Here is a 22,467-nt window from a genome sequence, read left to right as displayed (position 1 = left end):
TAAGTCTTCAGTAACATCTTGCAAATACTATGCTCCAATTTAAGATTTTTTTTTTTTTTTTGCATTTTCAAATTGTATTCTGTTGTTGGCATTGTCATTGTTGTTAGTACATAATTTACAATACCTGTTTAATAACAAGAAACAGAATAATGAATAGATCTAAACCATTCTATATTGTTTCTCACTTGTTAGATTTGACATCATATTGGCACTAATTTATGTAAATGGTTATTTTTCCATTTTAGCATAGAGACAAGGTGGGCAAGATCCTATTTACCCATAAAAAGGTGGGCAAAATGCATGCATGTTAGAGGATATCTGGTAGCTAGAATCACTTATCCATTCGGGTATGGTTAAAGAATATTCTTGAATATGTTCTTCAACCCCATTGTGCTGGTTGTGTTAGCATATCATTTAGTTTTACCAGTGTCTAGCAAATTTGGATATCAGTAGTCCAATGCCAATATTGGATAATTGAGCACAACAAGAATGAAACTGACATTGTTGGACTTAATGGATTTGGATACAAGGAATTAAATTTGTGAAGATATAACCATATTCATGTCAATGAAAATTGGAAGGAAAGTAATTAGTTTTTAGTGATGGAAGATGAAAAAAGAGTATAAGATTAAAGTTAAGTGAGATGGATTGGGGGGATGGTATCAAGTAAAAGTAAAACAAGGATAAATTAATACAAAGGAAGCTAGATAAAAAATGGCTACTGCTTCCTTATTTCTTATTTTCTGTTGGGACATGTGACAGGCATTTATACTGAAACTGGTTTTCATCCATTGGTTTTGCTACAAATGGGGGCATGCATTCTGTAAGAATATCCTCTTGGTTCTGTAAATTATGCTTCTGATAGCTTTAGCTAATTCTTTGATCTAATTATTTTTAGTGCTGAAACAAAACAATTTGTTTTTCTGTCAAACAAAGCAAATTAATACGTTTTTTTTTTGAAGATAGTGGTTAAGATATCTTGAGAGGTTATGTTTGTATTTTTTATTTTTATTATGTCTGGTTGGCCAGGGGCATGCTTGTCATTTTCACTATTTTGATTATAAATGCTGTATCATCAAATGAAAAAAATAATTTTTTGAGAACAGTGATTAAAATATGTTGAAGAAGAAACCTAGCCTATTCTCCACTTCCCCTTGGAATTGTTTGGCGAGACAACTCTTAGGAAGTGGAGGAAGAATGTGAAGCAGAAAAGATTAGCTCTACTAGAAATGGAGTTCTAACCAGCAAGAAGATGGAAGAATATCTTGAAGAAAGAAGCGGAGACTTTCATCTTGGAGGAAGTTTGGACCAGGGGAGGATTTTCTCTGAAGATAGTTGAGCTAAGGTAAGCTTCTTTGATTCTCACTGGAAGAGAAGTGCTGTGGTTTCAAGGAGTTTTAGAAGGTGCCATGAACTCAGCACAACAAAGAGAATGGAAGACCTGTCATGTTGAAGAAAGCAGGAAGTGTGTTGCGGAAAGAAGAGGAAATAGAAAGGGCAGGTATGTTGGAGTTTTTGAGCACTATGGAGACAGCTTGAAACAATTCACATGCTTCCCTGAAGGAAGGAGAGCCTTGGGTTGGAATGTGATTGAGCAAGCCTTGCAAGATTTCTTGAGGATAACCAGTGAAAAGAAGAGGGACACAAAAGAAGTTCAAGATAGAAATCACATGAAGGAAAAGGTGGAGATAGGATCACAAAGCTGGGGCATGAAAAATTTTCAATCTGGTGAAGAAGATGATTTACAGTTAGCTACAAACCTGGGGAAGAAAAAAGTTTGCGTGAATAAACCCAAAGAAGAATGGGAGAAAAAACTGGTGCTCTTGGCAAAAGAAGTGGACAGAGATTGGAACAGTTTGGTGGAAGAGATAAAACAGGTGCTGAAGGTTTCAGGGGATGTGAGGATAGTTCCTTTTGATGGAAGGAGGGTGTTGATTACGTTGCCTCCTGTTGAGCAGGAAATTGTAGAAACTTCAGTAGAAACAAAGCAAGGTCTGGCAATGGTCCAAAGGTGGTCCCCCTGAGTAATGCCAATACTGTTGATCCAACAATGGGTAGTGAACTCAGAATTTTGGGTTTTCTGTTTCATCTTTGGTCAGTGGAGGTCTTCAAACTTGAGAGCAGCTGTAATTAATTTTATAGGAGCAAAACCAGAACTGGTTCCACGTCTGTTATAAATTCAAACAGGTGGGGTGGGGTACAGAGCTTGGGTCGCTACCTCCATTGAAGCTTCTTGGTGGAAGGAGGGATGTCTTGTTAGAGAAGATGATGATGTGGAAAAAAGATGCTCCTGCTTCAGTTGAAGTGTGAAGTTCCAGAGGGGGATTAGAAGTTCAGAAATCAGGAAACCTCTGAGCTCGGAGTGGGAAAGGTAGCCTTACAGTTTCCCTTTTCTAATTACAGATCGGGGCCACAAGATCAAAATCCAACGACCCATTTCAATAATTATGCCCAGATGGTTGTGTCTGCTTTAGAGAGATGACAGTTGGTAACCCAGCCACGAAAGCAGCAAAGCTCAAGGACAGGTGATGGTTAACAAATGTTTGAACAACATGAGGTTGCTTACAAACCAGAGCAAGGTAAGGAGTTCGGGTGAAACAGGAGAAAACATGGAGTTTCTAGGACCAAAGAGGGACAAATGTTATCATGTGGCCTATTAAACAAACACATGACTTCGAGGGAAACTTTAAAGGAGATGGGCTTGTTTGAGTTCAAATCTGCGCCCCACGGCCAGGTGCCCCACAAACGCCCCATACAATGGAAGCCCGCCATATGTACTCCTGCACGAATTCCTCCTCAGCGCATGCGGATGGCTGTTAGCTCCAAATTTTACCCAACACGAAAATTTCTCCCCATTCCCACCTAAACTCTCTCAGACTCTTGACAAACCAGTAAGCTCGTCATGACATATAATTGTTCCCGGAACCAGAATTAATTATAACAAATCAGTGTTTTAAAAGGCGTGGAAGGCGTACGCCTAGAGGCACGCCTCCAGGTGAGACGCTCCCAAAATGCCCTGAGGTGTATACCTCAGGTGCAAGAGGCATGCGCCTCATGCACACCTCATATAAAAAAAAACTAACAAAAAAAGAAAAAAGAAAAAGGAAAGGAAAGGAAAACAAAAAAAGGGAAGGGAAAGAAAAAGAAAGAAAGAGAAGAAAAAAATTATCGTGCCTCCAGGCGAGATGCTCCCAAAATGCCCTGAGGTGTATGCTAGAGGCACTGACACCTCTGAGGCGTATGCCTCAGGTGCAAGAGGCATGCGCCTCATGCACACCTCATAAAAATCTAAAAGAAAGAAAAAATAAAAAAAGGAAAGGAAAGGAAAACAAAAGAAAGGAAAGGGAAAGAAAAAGAAAGAAAGAGAAGAAAAAAAATCTCTTGCTTCATTCGCTGACTCGCTCGCCTCCGCTTTGACAACACCCCCTTTCAACTAGTGCTATGCATCTTTATTCTTCTTAATATAAACGATTTTTATTAAAAATAAAGAAAAAAATGAGACCCCCCTTCCTCTTCTTCCTCCTCCCTTTTCTTCCTCCTTCCTCCTAACCCCCTCCTCTTAAGGATGCTTATGCCTCCTTGTGTTCGGGAGACTTACGCCTCTTATGTTCTGAACTATGCTTCACACCTCTAGGTAGTGGAATGCCTCGCGTCACGCCTCCATGTTTTAAAACGTTACAAATAGTCAATAAAAATAGGGAAATTGTTTAAAACTCACCATGACTTTTCACCAATTCTTGGGATTTCCGATGGTAGAGAAGACGGTAGTGGTTTGGTAAATTCTTTCCGAGAATGTGGAACATGAGAGAGATGTAAGGGGGTTTCTGTGCTTTTACACCAGTGGAACGCAAGAGAGATGCAGGGAGCTTATGTGATTTCACACCAGCATAACGTGAGAGATGCAGGGGGTTTCTGTGATTTCACACCGGTGGAACGTGAGAGAGATGCAAGGGGCTTCTGTGATTTCACACTGGTGGAATGCGAGAGAGATGCAGGGGCTTCTGTGATTTCACGCCGGTGGAACGCAAGAGAGATGCATGGAGCTTCTGTACTTTCATGCCAGTCTGATCATCTTGCATTTTACCCTTTGTTATATTCGACCAATGCAATTGCCAGCGTCCCCAGAGAATAGTGCACGACCTTCAGCTTAACTGTCATCGAATCAAGCCAACATAGTTCGAAGCTCAAAGAAGAGGTCCAGAGCTTTTGGAAGAGCACCCACTACTGTACTGATCACAGGTTTGCAGCGGGCATCACTGTCAAGAATTCAGGGGCAATTTGGTCATGAAGTTGCATTTATGCCGATGTGGACAACTTTTGCCAATGAACACTAGTGGTGTTCTAATAGATGGTGAGTTTGGAAAAATAAATCTCACTGACATGGGCTCCCTCGATGCTTTGAAAAGTTATGGTGAGTTTAGGAGAATTGGTAAAAAGTCATGGTGAGTTTTAGACAATTTCCCATAAAAATAAGGAAAATTTTTGGATAAAATGAGGGAATCGTTTGTCGACGTCGCTTCAATGTCTGCAACTGGAAGAAACTTTTTCTGCTTCTCCTCTCCGAGAAACATACATCTAAAGTGATCACAGAAGATAAGAATATGCTTCAAATCAAGAGGTTTAAAGCATGGCTACCCTTTTAGAGTATTGTGATTGTTTAAGGCTTTAAAGCATGAAGGGGTGCTGTTGATTTTGGTGTTCCATTTAAATCCAGTGTTTGGGATGACTGTTGAGATGCTGGGTATTTTTATCGCCAGTACTTTTGCATGGTCCATTATGGCATCCCGACATTCCTTGGTCCTTCTGGTCTTTCTCGCTTGGCTGAGTTTTGGTTCATTGGGAATCAAATGATGGTAAGGGATAGACAGATAACAGATATCAGGCTTTCTGTTTCAGTTTTGGGTTATAGAGCAACCCATCTGAATTTCTGCTTCTGTTTTTAGACAGCAAGGGTTCTCATTTCACATTCTGCTTCAGATGTTTTTTTTTTCTTTACTTTGTTTAGTTGTTTTTCCTACATGTTTCATTTGCGTCTGCCTTAAAAAAGAATAGTTGTTTCATTTGAGTCTGCCTTAAAAAAATTAGTTTTTGCATGTTTCTCTCCCTAGGACCCCAACTGCACCATAAAAGATAAAAGGTATTTCTTCTCTGGTTTGCTTTGTTGTTTACTGCATATGTTCTAGCTGGAGCTTTGTCTCACAATGTTGTTTCGAAACAAGGAAGAAACATGCATTTCACAAATAACCTTTCTTATATGCTTTTAAGATCTCTGTTTCAGTTTTTAAACATGGCGTTGTTCAGTATCTTCTGTATTCAAGTATTTGGAGGCTTAAGGTCAGTATTTAAAGTTCAAAAATATTTCTTTTTTTACTTTTTCCTGAATATTTTAAAGAAAGTATGAAATTTATTTTATTTTATTCATTATCCCGAAATTTTCCTTTTTTTTATTGATTGTTTGTTGTAATTAGTTCTGGTTCTGGGAACAATATGTCACGATAAGCTTACTGGCTTGTCCAGAGTCTGAGTGGGAATGAGGAGACTTTTGTTTTGGGTGAAATTTAGAGCTAACGGGACAATCTTACAGCCATCCCATTAGCTCTGCACACGCTGAGGGGGGAATTCGTGTGGGAGGACAGGTGGTGGGCTTCCAATGTGAGGTGTTTGTGGGGCGCCCAGCCGTGGGGTGCAGATTTGAACTCTTGTTTTATTTGTATGTGTTTGGTTCCGTGGGCGTTTATTGATGGGTGTTTATCAGATAAATGTTTATTTGAAAAGCACTACCTTAAATGTTTATTGCTTTTGTTGTTTGGTTGGGCGTTTTATGGGCATTATTATGGGCATTTCAACTTTCAAGTAGATGTAAATCAGTCCTCAAATATTAGGTGTAAATTTGAAGATTAGAGGGGAAAAAAAGGAAGAAGAGAAATAAGAGCAGCAGTACAAGAGAAGAAGATGGCGAAAAGAGAAGGAAGAAGAAGAAGATTCGAATTATCTTCCCTTTCTCTTCTAATCCTTTTTATTAAGAATTAATGTTAGATTAATGACAAGTATGCCCTTAAGTAGGTGGGAAGCTAGGCAGTAACATAAAGAGATTAAACAAAAAGAAATAACAAGCCCATTAAGAGAGGCCCATTAGCCAACAAGAAAAGAAAAGATATTACAAGAGAAGATACTAGGACCCATTCGGCCCAGTCTCTTTACACTCCCCCTCAAGCTGAGCATAGATGTCAATCATGCCCAGCTTGCTTATATAGTGTGTCATTTTCCCTCATGGAACTCCCTTGGTCAAGAAATCAGCCAATTGTTCATCTGATGTGATGAATGGCAAACAAACTTCTCCTGAGGAAACTCTTTCCCTTATAAAATGTCTATCAACCTCAATGTGCTTAGTTCTGTCATGTTGAACAGGATTATGTGCAATTGTTACGAAATTATAGGCTGTAAATATGTAGTATTAGCCCAATTAGGAATAGCTTGATTATAGGAATTATTCTTTCTTTGATTTTCTTCCTATTTTAGTATCTACAAGGCTGTATGATTTTCTTCCTTTTTTGTATCTGCAAGGCTGTATGATTTTCTTCATTTTTTGTATCTGCAAGGCTGTATGATTTTCTTCCTTTTTTGTATCTACAAGGCTGTATGATTTTCTTCCTTTTTAGTATCTACAAGGCTGTATATATATGTACTACTTTATCAATAGAAAGACATCAATTTCTTCCAATTCTTGTTCTATCACATGGTATCAGAGCTGGAGACACCAATTCCAGTCTGAAATTAATTTCTGGTTTTCTTCCCTCTGCTGCCCAAGTGAGCAGCTTTGAATTCTTTACGTAGCCCAAGTGAGCAGCAGCTGCGATCTCTAGGTCACCCATTCTGAGTGACATCTACATGTCACCGCCCCTACCAGTGGAAGCGGAATCCCAGATTGGCCTACCCACCTTCACCCATCTCTTCTTCACTTCGATCGGGAGAGGGCTTTCAAGTCTGCAACAGGTCGGAGAGTAGCACAGCAGCCTCGGTGTTACTCCTGTGGTGTTTGTTTGCCCATCAGGAAAGTCTTTCTTCTCTGTTCTTTTTATACAGTTGATATTTCGGTGCTGCCAGTTGTGGTTTCTTGCTGTTTGGGTGTTGCATCTGTTGCCGATTCTGTTTAATTGTGTTTTATTGGCTTTGCTGGTTGTTAAAAGTTTATTTTCCTGTGTTTATGATGGCGGTTGAACAAAAGAACTTGGCTATGCCTAGTGTTATCCCCATTCTGTCTAAGATCACTGAACAAAAACTAAACAGAACTAATTATTTAGACTAGAGTAAAACTGTTTGTTTGTATTTACGGAGTATCTCTAAGGACAACCATTTGACTAAGAACCCTCCTACTGATGAGACCCGCACTGAATGGCTAAGGATTGACGCTCAATTGTTTTTGCAAATCCGCAATTCTATTGAGAATGAGTACGTCGGTCATATCTCTCACTGTGAGTTTGTAAAAGAACTAATGGAATATTTGGCTTTTCTGTTCTCTAGTAAAGAAAATATTTCCCGTATTTTTTATGTTTGCAAGACATTTTGTCAGTCTGAACAACAGGATCGGTCTCTTCAGACCTATTTCATGAATTTCAAACGCACTTATGAGGAATTGAATGCCTTGTTACCTTTCAGTACTGATATCAAAGTTCAGCAGACTCAACGTGAACAGATGGCTATTATGAGTTTTCTAGCTGGCCTTAATCCTCAATTTGATGGTGCTAAGTCACAGATTCTGTCTAATCCTGAGATTACCTCTTTAAAAGAGGTCTTTACTAGGGTCCTTCGTACAAGTACTAGTTCCCATACCTCACCTGTACAACAACCTAGTGCACTTGTCAGTCAGAATAGTGGATCAACTGGCCGGTCTCATTCTCAGAATAGTAGCAGAGGTGGCAGTAATAGTGGTTGGAATGCTGGAACTCAGGCCACAGGGGGAGTAGTTTGCTACTATTGTCATGAACCAGGACACACTAAAAGGACTTGTCAGAAATTGCTAAAGAAAAACCAGAAGTCTTCTGGGTCTCAGTCAGCTCATGTTGTAACTACGAGTGATGCTCCTCACCCATCGTCAAATCAGACCATTACAATTTCTGCAGATGAGTATGCGAAATTTACCCAGTATCAAGAGGCATTAAAGAACTCCTCTCAGTCCATCACTACCCTTGCTGAGTCAGGTAAAACCAATACATGTCTTCTTTCTTCTTCCTCTCAGTGGGTCATTGATTCTGGTGCAACAGATCATATGACAGGTAATCCTAGTCTCTTTTCCACTTTCCAATCACACACTTTTCCTTCTTCAGTCACCTTAGCAGATGGTTCTATTTCTTTTGTCCTTGGTTCTGGCACTATCAATCCCACACCAACACTTTCTTTGTCATCCGTATTGAGTTTACCAAAATTTTCTTTTAATTTGGTATCTGTTAGCAAACTCACTCGTACTCTTAACTGTTGTATCTCATTCTTTCCTGATCATTGTCTGTTTCAGGATCTTATGACGAAGAGGATTATTGGTAAAGGACGAGAATCAGGAGGTCTGTGCATTTTGGATACCCAGGAACCTCAGACCATTGCCTGTTCCAGTACTTTATCTCCTTTTGAAGCTCATTGTCAGTTGGGGCATCCATCTTTACCTTTGTTAAAGAAGTTATCTCCTCAGTTTCATGATGTATCTTCTTTAGATTGTGAGTCTTGTCAGTTTGCAAAACATCATTGTCAATCGTCTGTTTCTCGAGTTAATAAAAGGGCTTGTCATGCTTTTGAGTTAGTACATTCAGATGTTTGGGGACCTTGTCCTATTATGTCTAAGACTAGATTTCGATATTTTGTTACCTTTGTGGATGATTTTTCTCGTATGACTTGGCTTTATTTAATGAAATCTCGTTCTGAGTTGCTTTCACATTTTAAAACCTTTTGTGCTGAAATAAAAACCCAGTTTGATGTGTCTGTACAAACATTGCGAAGTGATAATGCCAAAGAATATTTCTCTGATTCCTTCCAGACTTACATGGCTCAGAATGGAATTCTCCATCAATCATCTTGTGTTGATACTCCATCTCAAGATGGAGTGGCTGAGAGAAAAAATAGACATCTTCTTGAAACTGCCAGGGCTCTTTTGTTTCAAACACATGTTCCTAAACAGTTTTGGGCTGATGCTGTTTCTACAGCGTGTTTTTTTATTAATCGCATGCCTTCCACTATTCTAAATGATCAGATACCTTATAAGATTTTGTTTCCTAATAAATCTGTGTTTCCTGTTGAACCTCGTATCTTTGGATGTTCTTGTTTTGTTCGTGATGTTCGTCCGCAGGTTTCCAAATCGAACCCCAAGTCATTAAAATGTGTCTTCCTGGGATACTCTCGTCTCCAAAAAGGGTACAAGTGTTTTTCTCCTCTCTTGAACAAGTATCTTGTGTCAGCTGATGTTACATTCCATGAACATCTTCCTTTCTTTACTGCTCCATCTACACCTGTGTGTCCACAAGAGGATGATGATCTACTAGTGTATCTTGTCACCGGTCCAGACGCTAGTGTTGTTCCAATACCCCCCCCACCACCTTCTCAACCAAAACTACCTATTACTCAAGTCTATTCTCGACGACCTAATCCTCCTGTGACAAGTTCGACACCGGTCTCTTCTTCGTCATCGGATCCAATGCCCAGTGATATTGATCTACCTATTGCTCTTCGGAAAGGTAAACGTCAGTGTACTTATCCAATTTCCTCTTATGTTACCTATGATCGTTTGTCCTCTACTTGTTCATTTGTTGGCTCTCTTGATTCTCTAGGGATTCCCAAAACTGTTCACCAGGCTTTATCCCATCCTGGGTGGCGTGATGCCATGCTTGAGGAAATGAATGCCTTGACTGAGAATGGTACTTGGGATCTGGTCGATTTACCTGTTGGTAAGAAAGCGGTTGGATGCAAGTGGGTTTTTGCAGTCAAATTTAATTCTGATGGATCAGTGGCTCGCCTAATGGCTCGCCTGGTGGCCAAAGGCTATGCACAGACATATGGAGTGGACTATTCTAATACTTTCTCCCCTGTGGCAAAATTGACTTCAGTTCGATTATTTATTTCTCTGGCAGCTACATATGATTGACCACTTTACCAGCTTGATATTAAAAATGCTTTCCTGCATGGAGTTCTTCAGGAGGAGGTTTATATGGAGCAACCACTTGGGTTTGTTGCTCAGGGGGAGTTTGGGAAAGTTTGTCGTCTTCGAAAATCGCTGTATGGACTAAAACAGAGTCCTCGAGCTTGGTTTGGAAAATTCAGTCAGGCAATAGAGAGGTTTGGGATGAGGAAGTGCAAATCTGACCATACTGCTTTCTATAAGCAGTCCACATTTGGCATCATTTTACTTGTTGTATATGTAGACGATATTGTTATCACTGGGAGTGACACGAAGGGAATCTCATCCTTGAAATCCTTCTTGCAGAGCCAGTTCACTACTAAAGATTTGGGGCACCTAAAATACTTCTTGGGGATTGAGGTGGCAAGGAGTAAAAGAGGCATTTTCCTGTCTCAGTGGAAGTATGTTTTGGACCTGTTAACAGAAACTGGGAAACTGGGAGTCAAACCATGCAGTACTCCAATGCTTCCTAACCAACAACTCACAAAGGATGGAGATGCTTTTGATGATCCTGAACGATATAGAAGATTAGTTGGAAAGTTGAACTATCTCACAGTGACTCGTCCAGACATTGCTTACTCAGTTAGTATTGTAAGTCAATTTATGTCCTCTCCTACAGTGCATCATTGGGCAACCTTAGAACAAATCTTGTGTTACTTGAAAGGAGCTCCTGGACGGGGGATACTGTATCGGAATCATGGTCACAGTAACATTGAGTGTTTTTCTGATGCGGACTAGGCAAGTTACAAGATTGATCGAAGGTCCACTACTGGTTATTGTGTTTTCGTTGGTGGTAATCTGGTTTCGTGGAAGAGTAAGAAGCAAAATGTGGTGTCGCGATCTAGTGCAGAATCTGAGTATAGAGCAATGGCACAAGCTTCATGTGAGGTTATGTGGGTTTCTCAACTCTTAACTGAGGTCGGTCTTAAAGTCTCAGTTCCAGCAAGGCTATGGTGCGATAATCAAGCTGCGATTCATATTGCTTCGAATCCAGTTTTTCATGAACGAACTAAACATATTGAGATAGACTGTCATTTCGTTCGTGAGAAAATTCAACAAAACTTGATCTCTACAGCATATGTGAAGACTGGAGAGCAGTTAGGAGATATCTTTACAAAAGCTCTTAATGGAGCTCGGATTTCTTATATTTGTAACGAGCTGGTACTCTATCCCTGGATTTCATGAGATAAATCCAAGTGTAACAAGAGTAGTCATCAATAAAAAGGATAAAGTACCTATAACCCCCCATAGTTGGCGAATGATATGGCTCCCACAGTTAGAGTGAACAATATGAAAAGGAGAAAGAGATCTTTTATTGCTTACTGAATAAGAATGTCTACAGTGCTTTACTAGTTCACACGACTCACAATGAAGACTCAGTAAAGACACTCCCTTAAACATATCTGGAAACAAATGACTCAAAGCAAAAAATGGCAAATGACCAAACCAAAAGTGACATAACAAGTCTTTATTAACAGACTCTGACAAAACTGACTCTAAGTCAACTCCATGAGGTGGTCAAAAGCTCGATCCGGTGTGTCTAGCAAGTATATTCTGTTCGCCTCATGGCCACTCCCAATCTTCCTCTGAGATTGCAGGTCCTGAAAAACACATTGAGTGGGAAAAAAGGTTGTAGAGAACACTGATGTGGGCCCCACTGCAGTGATCCCCACTGTGTTCGTAGGACAGCATGTGTAGTTATTTGTTTCAGTTATAGTAGTGTCAGTTTGAGTCAGTTTGTTAATTCAGTTGTTATTTATTTCAGCTTTTATTTACTTTATTTATCATGTAAGTACTAAGGGCAGAAGTGTCCTTTCCATTATGTACTGAACATAACCTATAAATGATAAGAAAGTGGCGGCGGCAGATCTGTTAGAATCTGTCCCTCCTTTCAACCTCTTGTGTTCTCCTGTTTCTCTTCTATTCTCTCTCCTTTTCTCTCACTTTTCTTCTGTTTTGTAAACCTAAAACCTATTCGGATTCAAGACTGATTACAGTTTTGATCTTCTACTTGGTATCAGAGCCTATCTAGGGCTTCTCATGTGTGTCTAGTCCAGCCGACCACATGAGGACTAGCTAGGGCTGGAAGCTTATGAAGAAGTATTCGGTGGCTGAATCTTGGAGATTACCAAGAGAGGTTCGCAGCAGTTGAAGACTTGTCGCGGCTTGCAGAGAGTTGGTAATCAGGAAGAAGCAGCGAAGGTTAGGGTTCAGGTAACCCTGGAAGGCAGTAAACCGAAATCCATAAGTAAGTTCTTTTTATTGAGTTTCAGAGACTGCAATCAGTCGAGATAGGTTGAACCTATCTAGAAGGAGAGGCCGAACTGTTTTTTAAGTTTGTTTTTAGGGTTTGCCTGTTGGGCCAAACCCCCCCTCTCAGAGGTGATTAGTTTTAGGGTTTCATATTGCCCTACGACAAGTCCCACTTGTGCGGACTGCTTGGAGAGTGCAGCTAGGCACTTTTTTCAGACCTACAGTTGAAACCCTAATTTTTGCTCTCGCAGCAATGGGCCCTACAGTAGTGATTTCAGAAAATAGCATCTTAGATTGATAGGCTGCCTAGTACTGTGCATGCCGATTGATTTCAAATCAGATTTGAGTTGATTTCTTGCATATACTGTGATAGGCGATTGATTTCAGATCAGATTTGGGTTAGTTTCAGATCAGATTTCAGATCAGATTTGTGTTGGTTTCAGATCAGATTTCATACCTGCTTGTTTTACTCTGTTTTCTGGTATTGTTGCTCTAACAGTTTGTAGCCATTGATTCTTGATCAAAGATGGAGTTTAAGGGTCAGTGAGAAATTAGTTTTGGAAACAATAGTTATGGTAGTGTATCTGAAACTGGGTTTCAGATTACAACTATGAGATTTGATGGGTCCAATTACTTGGAGTGGGCTCAATCAGCCATGATGGCTATTGGAGGAAGGGGAAAACTAGGTTACCTCTTGGGAGATGTGAAAGAACCTTCCAAGGAGGACCCAACATACACCAAGTGGGTTCAAGAGAACTATTTGGTTATGGCATGGCTGTGTAATTCTATTCAGCCACATATCATCCAAAATTACTTGTGGGCAAAGACAACCAAAGAAATATGGGATGTTGTGAAAGAAACCTATTCCCAACCCCTTAATGTTGCCAGAGCCTATGAACTGAAGTGTGAGGTGAACAACCTTAAACAAGGAGAGAAGCCAGTTTTTGTCTACTTCTCTACCTTGAAATCCTTGTGGCATGAGATTGACCATCTAGAGACCCTTGAGTGGGAGAGCCCCAAAGATGCATAGACTCACAGAAAGCAAGTCGAGACAAATAGGGTGTTTGAGTTTCTGGCTGGTTTGAATTCAGAATATGACATTGTGCGACAACAGATATTGACAAGAGATAGTGTGACCCTTTCTCAAGCATACTCCCTGGTGCATAGTGAAGAGATTAGGAGGAAAGTCATGATGCAGCCTCAGCTCTCTTTCCCAGCCTTGACAGCTATTAAACCGAAATCAGGGGGTGATTTAGAAAGGGACCGGAAGAAGGAAGATAAACGGGATCTGGTATGTGAACATTGCAAGAAACCCAAGCACACAAAAAATACTTGTTGGAAGCTACATCCTCACTTGGTCCCAGCAAAACTAAGAAATAAGAAGGGTAATGCTCATGTGGCCATGAACACTGATTCAGCATCCTCATCAGGCACATCCCTAGAGACTTTAGCTGTTGTTCGGTCTGCCCTCATACAGTTGGAAAAGGAAGTTAGGAGTTCGGCTCAGCCATCTTAGTCACCATCAGCTCCTGCCACATCTGCATTTGCACATTCAGGTACTCGAGCCTCAGCTTTCCATGCTTCAGCTCCAGGTAATACTGACCACTGCTGGGTAATAGATTCAGGTGCATCTGACCATATGACTAGCTTGCCATCATTGTTCACTTCTTATCACTTGTCCTTTGGCCGAGATAGAGTATCCATTGCTGATGGCTCTCTTGTTCCCATTTCGGGCAAGGGGGACATCAAGCTATCGGATACTATCTCTTTATCTTCTGTCTTGCATGTTCCTAGGCTTGATACTAACCTGCTTTCAGTTAGTAGTATTACCAAACACATGAACTGTTCAGTAACCTTTTTCCCTGACCGATGTGTTTTTCAGGATTTGGAGACGAGGAAGGTGATTGGGACTGGCCGTGAGACGAATGGGATCTATCTGCTTGGAGAGAGTTCTCGTCGGGAGGAGTCAGTGGATAAGAAGTCTTTTGTTTCCTAGTTTGTGAGTTCGGTTATGCTTTGGCATAACCGATTAGGTCATTTGTCTTTTAAGTCTTTGAAGAGTCTGTTTCCTGCTTTATTTGAGTCTATTGAGTTATCAAAGTTGAGGTGTGAGAGTTGTGAGTTTGCCAAACATTGTAGAACCTCTTATTCTTTAAGTAATAAAAGGAGTAATTCCACTTTTGATATTGTGCATACTGATGTTTGGGGGCCATATCATATCTCTTCTATGGGTGGGTACAGATATTTTCTACTGTTTGTTGATGACCATACCCGCTTTTCTTGGGTCTATCTTATGTGTTCTCGTGATGAGGTTCCTGCTTTGACCCAAAACTTCCATCAGATGGTTCCTGCTTTGCTCAGCCATTGACCACCTACCTTCTTAGCCATGGAGTTATTCACCAGAGCACTTGCCCTTATACACCACAGCTGAACGGCGTTGCCGAAAGGAAGAATAGGCATATCTTGGAGGTGGCTAGAAGCATTATGTTTACCTCCAATGTACCTATTCACTTCTGGGGTGATGCTATCCTCATGGCAGTTTATCTCATTAATCGAGTTCCTTCCCAGGTTCTTGATATGAGAACCCCTTTTTCCCTTCTATACCCAGACGAGGAGTTGTTCATTGTTCCTCTTAAAACCTTTGCTTGTACCTGTTTCGTTCAGCTTCTCGGGCCTCATCATTCCAAGTTTGAACCTAAGGCTTCCAAATGCATTTTCCTCGGTTATGCACAAACTCAAAAGGGTTATTGCTGCTATGATCCGGTTTCAGGGAAACGGTTTGTCTCCATGGATGTCTCCTCAAGGGGAGAGCAATGAGAGTGGGGCTGTTTTGAGTTTCTTTCCTCAGGGGGAGAGCAGTGAGAGTGGAAGTGGGGCTGTTTTGAGTGGGGCTGTTCCTTTACCTATTCCACTGGGTAATGAAGACTGTAGTGGTGAGGGTGGTCAGAGGGAGCCGGAGTTGAGAGTCTATCACAGGCGATGCAGGCAGGTTGATCCTAGTCATCGGCAGTCCCGGGCAGCTCCAATTCCTTCTGCGGCTCCAGATCCAGAACCTACTGAGACACCTCCCACTGTTGCCACTTCCCCTCTTGTGGATGACCTTGATCTCCCTATTGCCATTCGCAAAGGGAAACGACATTGCACCACTTCTACAGCTCACAGCATCTCACAGTTCTTATCCTATGATCGTCTATCTCCAACTTACCGGTCCTATCTCACTTCCATTGCCGATGTCCCTATTTCAAGAACAGTGCAAGAAGCCTTATCAGTTCCAGAATGGAAAGATGCAATGCAAGTCGAAATGGATGCCCTATTGAAGAATAATACTTGGGCACTGATTGACCCACCAAAAGGAAAGAAACCGGTGGGATGCATATGGGTGTTCACTGTGAAGCATAATGCTGATGGCTCTATTGAAAGGTACAAAGCCCGGCTGGTTGCGAAGGGGTTCACTCAAACTTATGGTATAGACTACTTGGAGACCTTTGCCCTAGTAGCCAAGATGACCACCATCCGAGTTCTGTTATCCCTAGAAGCAAACCACTCTTGGTCTTTGTTTCAGATGGATGTTAAAAATGCCTTTCTGAATGGAGACTTACAAGAAGAGGTCTACATGCAGTTGCCTCCTGGATTCTATGATACAGAGACAGGTAAGAAGGTTTGCCGACTGAACAAGGCATTGTATGGTTTGAAGCAGTCACCTAGAGCTTGGTTTGATAGATTCAGATTAGCCCTTGGAAAGTTTGGTTATGTACAGGCCCAGTCAGATCATACACTATTCATCAAGAGGGTGGAGTCCTCTCTGACACTACTTGCAGTATATGTTGATGATATTGTGGTGACAGGAAATGACAGCCATGAGATTGAGTCCCTCAAACAGCTCCTTCATCAAGAGTTTGAGGTGAAAGATCTTGGTGCATTACGGTACTTTTTGGGTATTGAGGTTGCTAGATCCAAACAGGGGATTTTTATCTCAGAGAAAATATGTTCTAGATCTGTTGGCGGAAACTGGAAAGTTGGGTGTTAAGCCGGCTGATACACCCATCAAACAAAATCACAAGATTAGTGCAGAGGGCGGGGAGCCTCTTGAAGACAAAGTTATGTTCCAACGGTTGGTTGGAAAGCTCTATATCTCTGCCTCACTCGGCCAGATATCAGCTATGCAGTTAGTGTTGTTAGCCAGTACATGCATTCCCCTAGAACTTCTCATCTTCTTGCGGCAGAGAGAATATTAGCATACTTGAAGAGATGCCCGGGTAGAGGTATACTGCTCAAGAACAATAATCACATGAGGGTGGGAGTCTATACAGATGCCGATTGGGTTGGGAGTGTTGATGACAGAAGGTCTACCTCTGGATATTGTGCCCTTGTGGGAGGTAACCTTGTCTCTTGGAGGAGTAAGAAGCAGAGTGTTGTTTCTCGCTCCAGTACTGAAGAGAACATGTCAATGGCTAATGGAGTGGTTGAAATCTTATGGCTGAGGTCACTACTTGAAGAGTTGGGTATTGACTATGAAAAGCCCTTAATGCTGTATTGTGATAATTAGACAGCTATTAATAAAGCCCACAACCCAGTGCAGCATGACAGAACTAAACATATCGAAGTTGATCGACATTTTGTGCGAGAGAGGGTCACATCACAAGAAGTGTGTCTCCCGTACATCACATCTAATATGCAGCTTGCAGATATCCTCACCAAGGCTGTACCAAGGAAGAAGTTAGAGACAGACCTATCCAAGTTGGGAATGATAGATATCTACTCCCAACTTGAGGGGGAGTGTAGAGAACACTGATGTGGGCCCCACTGCAGTGGTCCCAACTGTGTTCGTAGGACAGCATGTGTAGTTATTTGTTTCAGTTATAGTAGTGTCAGTTTGAGTCAGTTTGTTAATTCAGTTGTTATTTATTTCAACTTTTATTTACTTTATTTATCATGTAAGTACTAAGGGCAGATGTGTCCTTTCCATTATGTACTGAACATAACCTATAAATAATAAGAGAGTGGCGGTGGCAGATCTGTTAGAATCTGTCCCTCCTTTCAACCCCTTGTGTTCTCCTGTTTCTCTTCTATTCTCTCTCCTTTTCTCTCACTTTTCTTTTGTTTTGTAAACATAAAACCTATTCGGATTCAAGACTGATTATAGTCTTGATCTTCTACTAAGGTTATGCTACAATTCATGGATTTGGTTAAGCTACTAATAGATAAAAGGTTTGTGTTAAGTTTAGGGACATGAAGGACAGAGGATAAATAAAGGGTGTTAGAGGTCTTTATATCTCCTTTACCAGAGATAGGAGCAAGAGACCCATTAGCAAGAGATATTTTCTCTTTGCCAGAGAGAAGGTGGTATGAACAGAAGAGATTAGACAGGCTAGTCATATGGTCTGATGCACCGGAATCAATAATCCAAGGGATTTTATGTTTACCTGAAACTGAAGCATGATTTGTAGAAGCACGATTACCTGAGTGAGAAAATGCCGATGAAGATGATGTGTTGTTGTTGGAAGAGTGAGATGAAGAAACAATAGCTTCCAAGTGATTTAGTAGCCTCCCATACTTTTCAAAATCCGCCTTCATTGCTGCCAACTGCTCTATGGTTGATTTTTCTTCACTCTTCTTATTTCCTCCTTTAGGTACTGTAGCAACATTAGCTATCTTAGGCTTTCCTACCTGACTGCCCTTCTTAGAGCTGTGGTAATTCTTAGGCCTATCAGGAAGAAGCTCAGGATGAAGCTTCCAGCAAGTGTCCTTTGTATGCCTCGGTTTCTTGCAATATTCACATATCTACTCCTTTTTCTCAGTAGGACCCTTTGGCTTTATTCCAACATGTGCAAAGTATTCTGTAGGTGGACCCTGCAACTGAACCTGCCGCCTACTCTCCTCACTGCTTATCATAGCGTATGCCTGGGAAAGAGTAACCTCATCTCTGGCCAGGATATTTTGCCTAATGATGTCAAACTCAGGGTTGAGTCCAGTGAGAAATTCAAACACCCTATTTCTCTCCACCAACTTCCTATACATTTCAGCATCATTCTTACTCTCCCATACAACTGTCTCCATAACATCAATTTCTTGCCATAGGGATTTCAGTATAGAGTAGTAGATTGCTACACTCTTCTCCCCCAGTCTTAGGTTCTTCACATCACTTTTCAACTTATAGACTCTGGCTAGATTCAACTTCTGTGAATAGGTCTCAGTAACACTGTCCCATATCTCCTTAGCTGAAAACATCCAGAGGTAATGCTGACTTATATGAGGTTGCATAGAATTGTCCAACCATCCTATGATAGTATAGTTCTCTTGCATCCATCTCTCAAATTCAGGGTCTGTCTCTTCGGGTTTCACCTTACTACCTGTGAGATACCCGAGTTTTCCTCTACTACAGATATAAATTCTTATAGATTGTGCTCAAGCAAGATAATTTGTCCCATCTAGCTTGATTGTGGTCACACCAGTCCAAACGGAATCTACCAAGCCAAGGCCGGAAACCGGCACTTGCTTGAACTCATTTCTTTATGGCTTCATTAATCAAACGAAAATCAAAGAACCAGAAATTTTGTCTATATAAACTTACTTGAAGTCAAACCAAAACCCAGATGCTTGAAAACTATGGTGTTACTCCACCTAGCTGTTGGGGAGAAAGATAGAAGATCCAGCCACTCCTACCAGAGATTCCCAATCTCTTCCAAACCTGAACCATCCTCCTTTAGGAGTCAAAAAAAGACACTCCCAAGCACAGAGCGCCACACCCAAAGCTTCTCCTTTACCTGTACCTTCGAAAATCTCTAATTGGCTAGGGTTTTGGGCAGCAACAGAACTACACCACTTCTTGGCAATATTCAGCCAGATTTAAACTCTCCAAACCCTCTACCAACTAGGCTAGAGATCCTCTAAACTATAGAGAACCTATCTCTCCATACACTCTCTTAATCTAAGGGTGTATATGAAAAGAGGAAGAAGAAAAAAATGAAGAAATAGACCTGCTCTGATACCAAGATGTAAATCAGTCCTCAAATATTAAGTGTAAATTTGAAGATTAGAGGGAAAAAAAAAGGAAGAAGAGAAATAAGAGCAGCAGTACAAGAGAAGAAGATGGCGAAAAGAGAAGGAAGAAGAAGAAGATTCGAATTATCTTCCCTTTCTCCTCTAATCCTTTTTATTAAGAATTAATGTTAGAGTAATGACAAATATGCCCTTAAGTGGGCGGCCAGCTAGGCAGTAACATAAAGAGATTAAACAAAAAGAAATAACAAGCCCATTAAGAGAGGCCCATTAGCCAACAAGAAAAGAAAAGATATTACAAGAGAAGATACTAGGACCCATTCGGCCTAGTCTCTTTACACAAGTAGCACCCCATAAAGTTACTTTCCACCTCAGCTTAAAGTGTGCCACAAGCATTTCATTTGAATAAATGCCCAGGCATTGGGGGTGTTAGAATGCTCGAGTCAGGGGTATTTTGGTCATTCTGGTGTATCTTCTTGAAAGTGAAAGGTCTATTGTATCTGAGTTTAAGTTATGTGTCCCATCTTCTATGAGGGACAAAATTGTCTTTCTTGTAACTCTAAGTTTTATGAATAAAATTCAAGTGGGTTGGCTAGGAGAGTGATTTTTACACATTCTCTCTTCTAGTTTGGCCGAACACTCTTCTTCTCTCCTTCTTCTTTCTCTTTTCTTTCTTCTTTCTTCTTCTATACTTTGACCTAGAATCAACTAGGGTTTATTCACATGGTATCAGAGCCATAAAGTCTCGTGTTTTCTTGCTGCTGTCTTCTTCCTGGGTTCGCCGCCAGCTTCACAGTAGGTTTCATCATCCTACCGCTGACCTGATTGAAGACTCGATAAAGGGCTGAAAAGGAGTTGCCGTTTTGAGGGCCTGGAGGTGAGAATGCCTCTGGCCGGTGCTGTGGTGGTCGTTGAAGTGGTATACTAGACCCTCTATTCAGTGTACGAAGAGGGCTGGACGTATACAGGTATGGACACTGCTGTCGTGTGTTCAGAAATGGACTGTGAATGCTAATTTTTGTGCTTCAAAAGTTAGTTGTTGTGGTGCTGGGTGAAACTGATACACATATCAGTCATGTTCCTTTGTTTTCTTGCTCGCATGTGTGCTGAAAGAAGAGTAGTAGACTGCTGATGTCCATGACAGCAGTGGTGTGGTGATGGTTGTGTTGTGGTGGCTGACATATCTATGATTCTAAATGCTTAAAAGTGAACCCCTAGACCTCGTGTGTAATCAGTTCTGCAGTATGAAGAACAAGTGTTCGATGAAATGACTGAGTAATTTCAGCCGTGGTGTGTTGATGGTAAATGGTTCTGCGGTGTGCAGTCCAAGTGTTTGATGTGTTGACTGAATGATTTCGGCTTTAGAGTGTAGTGTGTAATGTGCAGTTGAAGAAGGTGGAGTTGGTGGTATCATAAGTGAGATAAGTCTTGTGAAGAGTGTGAAATTGTGGTGTATATTCAAAGGTGAAATAATTGAGATGGCTTCATCTGTAAATGGGAATGACAACAAAACCGGCATCATGCTTTCTCCAGATTGTCCAAGTGTTCAAATGACATCCATCAAGTTGAACGGTGAGAACTATGTACCATGGGCAAAATCTTCTTCTCTCTACCCCTGGGTTCAGTGATTGGGAACAAGATGATGCACAGATAATGACATGGCTTTGGAACAGCATGGAACCAAAGATTAGTGTGAACTTCATGTTCCTAGATACAACCAAAGAGATCTGGGATCATGCTAAAAAGTTGTACTCTGGATAAGACAACACAACTAGGGTATATCAGTTATACCAAGAGTACTTCAATTTGAAGCAAGGAAGTCAAAGCTTAGAAGAGTATTGTGCAAGTTTGAGGAACATTCACAATGAGCTAAATGTGCATCACCCTCTAACATCAGATGTCCAGATCCAACAACAGCAACGTGAACAACTTAATGTGACTAGGTTTCTTGTGGGCTTCAAGGCTGAGTATGAGCCTGTCAGAGCACAAATATTGGGGGGATCAGCTCTCCCCTCACTTGAAGAAGTTTTTGCCCGCCTTAAGAGGACATCCATTGAGCCAGTGGAACATTCTTCCTTCTCTGATAGATCTGGTTTGGTAGTGACTAAAGGGAGTGGCCGTGGAAGTAGAAGTGGTGGTGGCAGCAGTGTTCCTCCAAGCAACCGTGATGGACACTTGTTTAACCGGGCTAGTGGCCAGATTGGAGGCCGAGAGTCAGGGGGAGGCCGTGGAAAAGGAAGGAGTAATGCTCAGAGAAAATGTAGACATTGTGGCTTAGAGGGGCACACAGTTAATTTCTGCTATGATTTGCATGGTCCACCCAACACTTGGGCTAACCATGCTACATCTAAGAGTAGTAGCACAATTACTGAAAGCCAACAAACTGCCCCAACCCCCTCCACACCCGCTTGTGCTTCCGGGCAGGAAATGGTGAGTGTACCACGGGCAGTATATGAACAGTTCCTTCAAACATCTCAGCAGAACACAGCTACACTTGCCCATTCAGGTATGACTTGCTTAGCTTCCAAAGCCTCACCCTGGATCATTGATTCTGGAGCCTCGGACCATCTGTCTGGGACTCTTGATGTATTTTCTTCCCTTTCTCGCTCCTCCACATCTCAGACAGTTACACTTGCTAATGGTTCTACATCTCCTATTTGTGGTGTTGGTGATGTTGATCTCTCCTCCTTGTCTTTAGCATTTGTTTTATATGTTCCTAAGTTCCCTTTTAACCTTATGTCTGTCAGCAGATTAACCAAGTCCCTTAATTGTTCTGTAACCTTCTATCCTTCTTCTTGTGTGTTTCAGGGTCTCAAGACGGGGAAGAAGATTGGTGGAGGGCATGAAGCAGGTGGTTTGTATTACCTTGATGGTGGTGACTCCCCAATGGCTTTTCAGTCGTCTCTTACTCCTCTCCAATGGCACTACAGACTTGGTCATCCCTCTCTCAAGGCTTTGAAGCTGCTAGTTCCTTCCTTGAGTCATCTTTCATCATTAGATTGTGAGTCATGTCAGTTGGGAAAATATCATTGAGTCTCATTTAGTCCAAGAATTGATAG

The 22,467-nt window shown here is 41.3% G+C and overlaps 1 protein-coding gene across 5 annotated transcripts in view; it reads left to right on the top strand.

Annotated features, from left to right (window-relative positions):
* Positions 1-22,467, top strand: part of LOC104612727 (hyperosmolality-gated Ca2+ permeable channel 1.7-like) — a 141,564-nt gene that overhangs the window by 51,977 nt on the left and 67,120 nt on the right. The window lies entirely within an intron of this gene.

Source organism: Nelumbo nucifera, chromosome 4, assembly GCF_055504915.1.
Source record: "Nelumbo nucifera cultivar China Antique chromosome 4, China Antique-T2T, whole genome shotgun sequence".
Classification (NCBI taxonomy): domain Eukaryota; kingdom Viridiplantae; phylum Streptophyta; class Magnoliopsida; order Proteales; family Nelumbonaceae; genus Nelumbo; species Nelumbo nucifera.
Note: the sequence above shows the minus strand (reverse complement) of the source record. Positions and strands in the feature narration are given on the sequence as shown.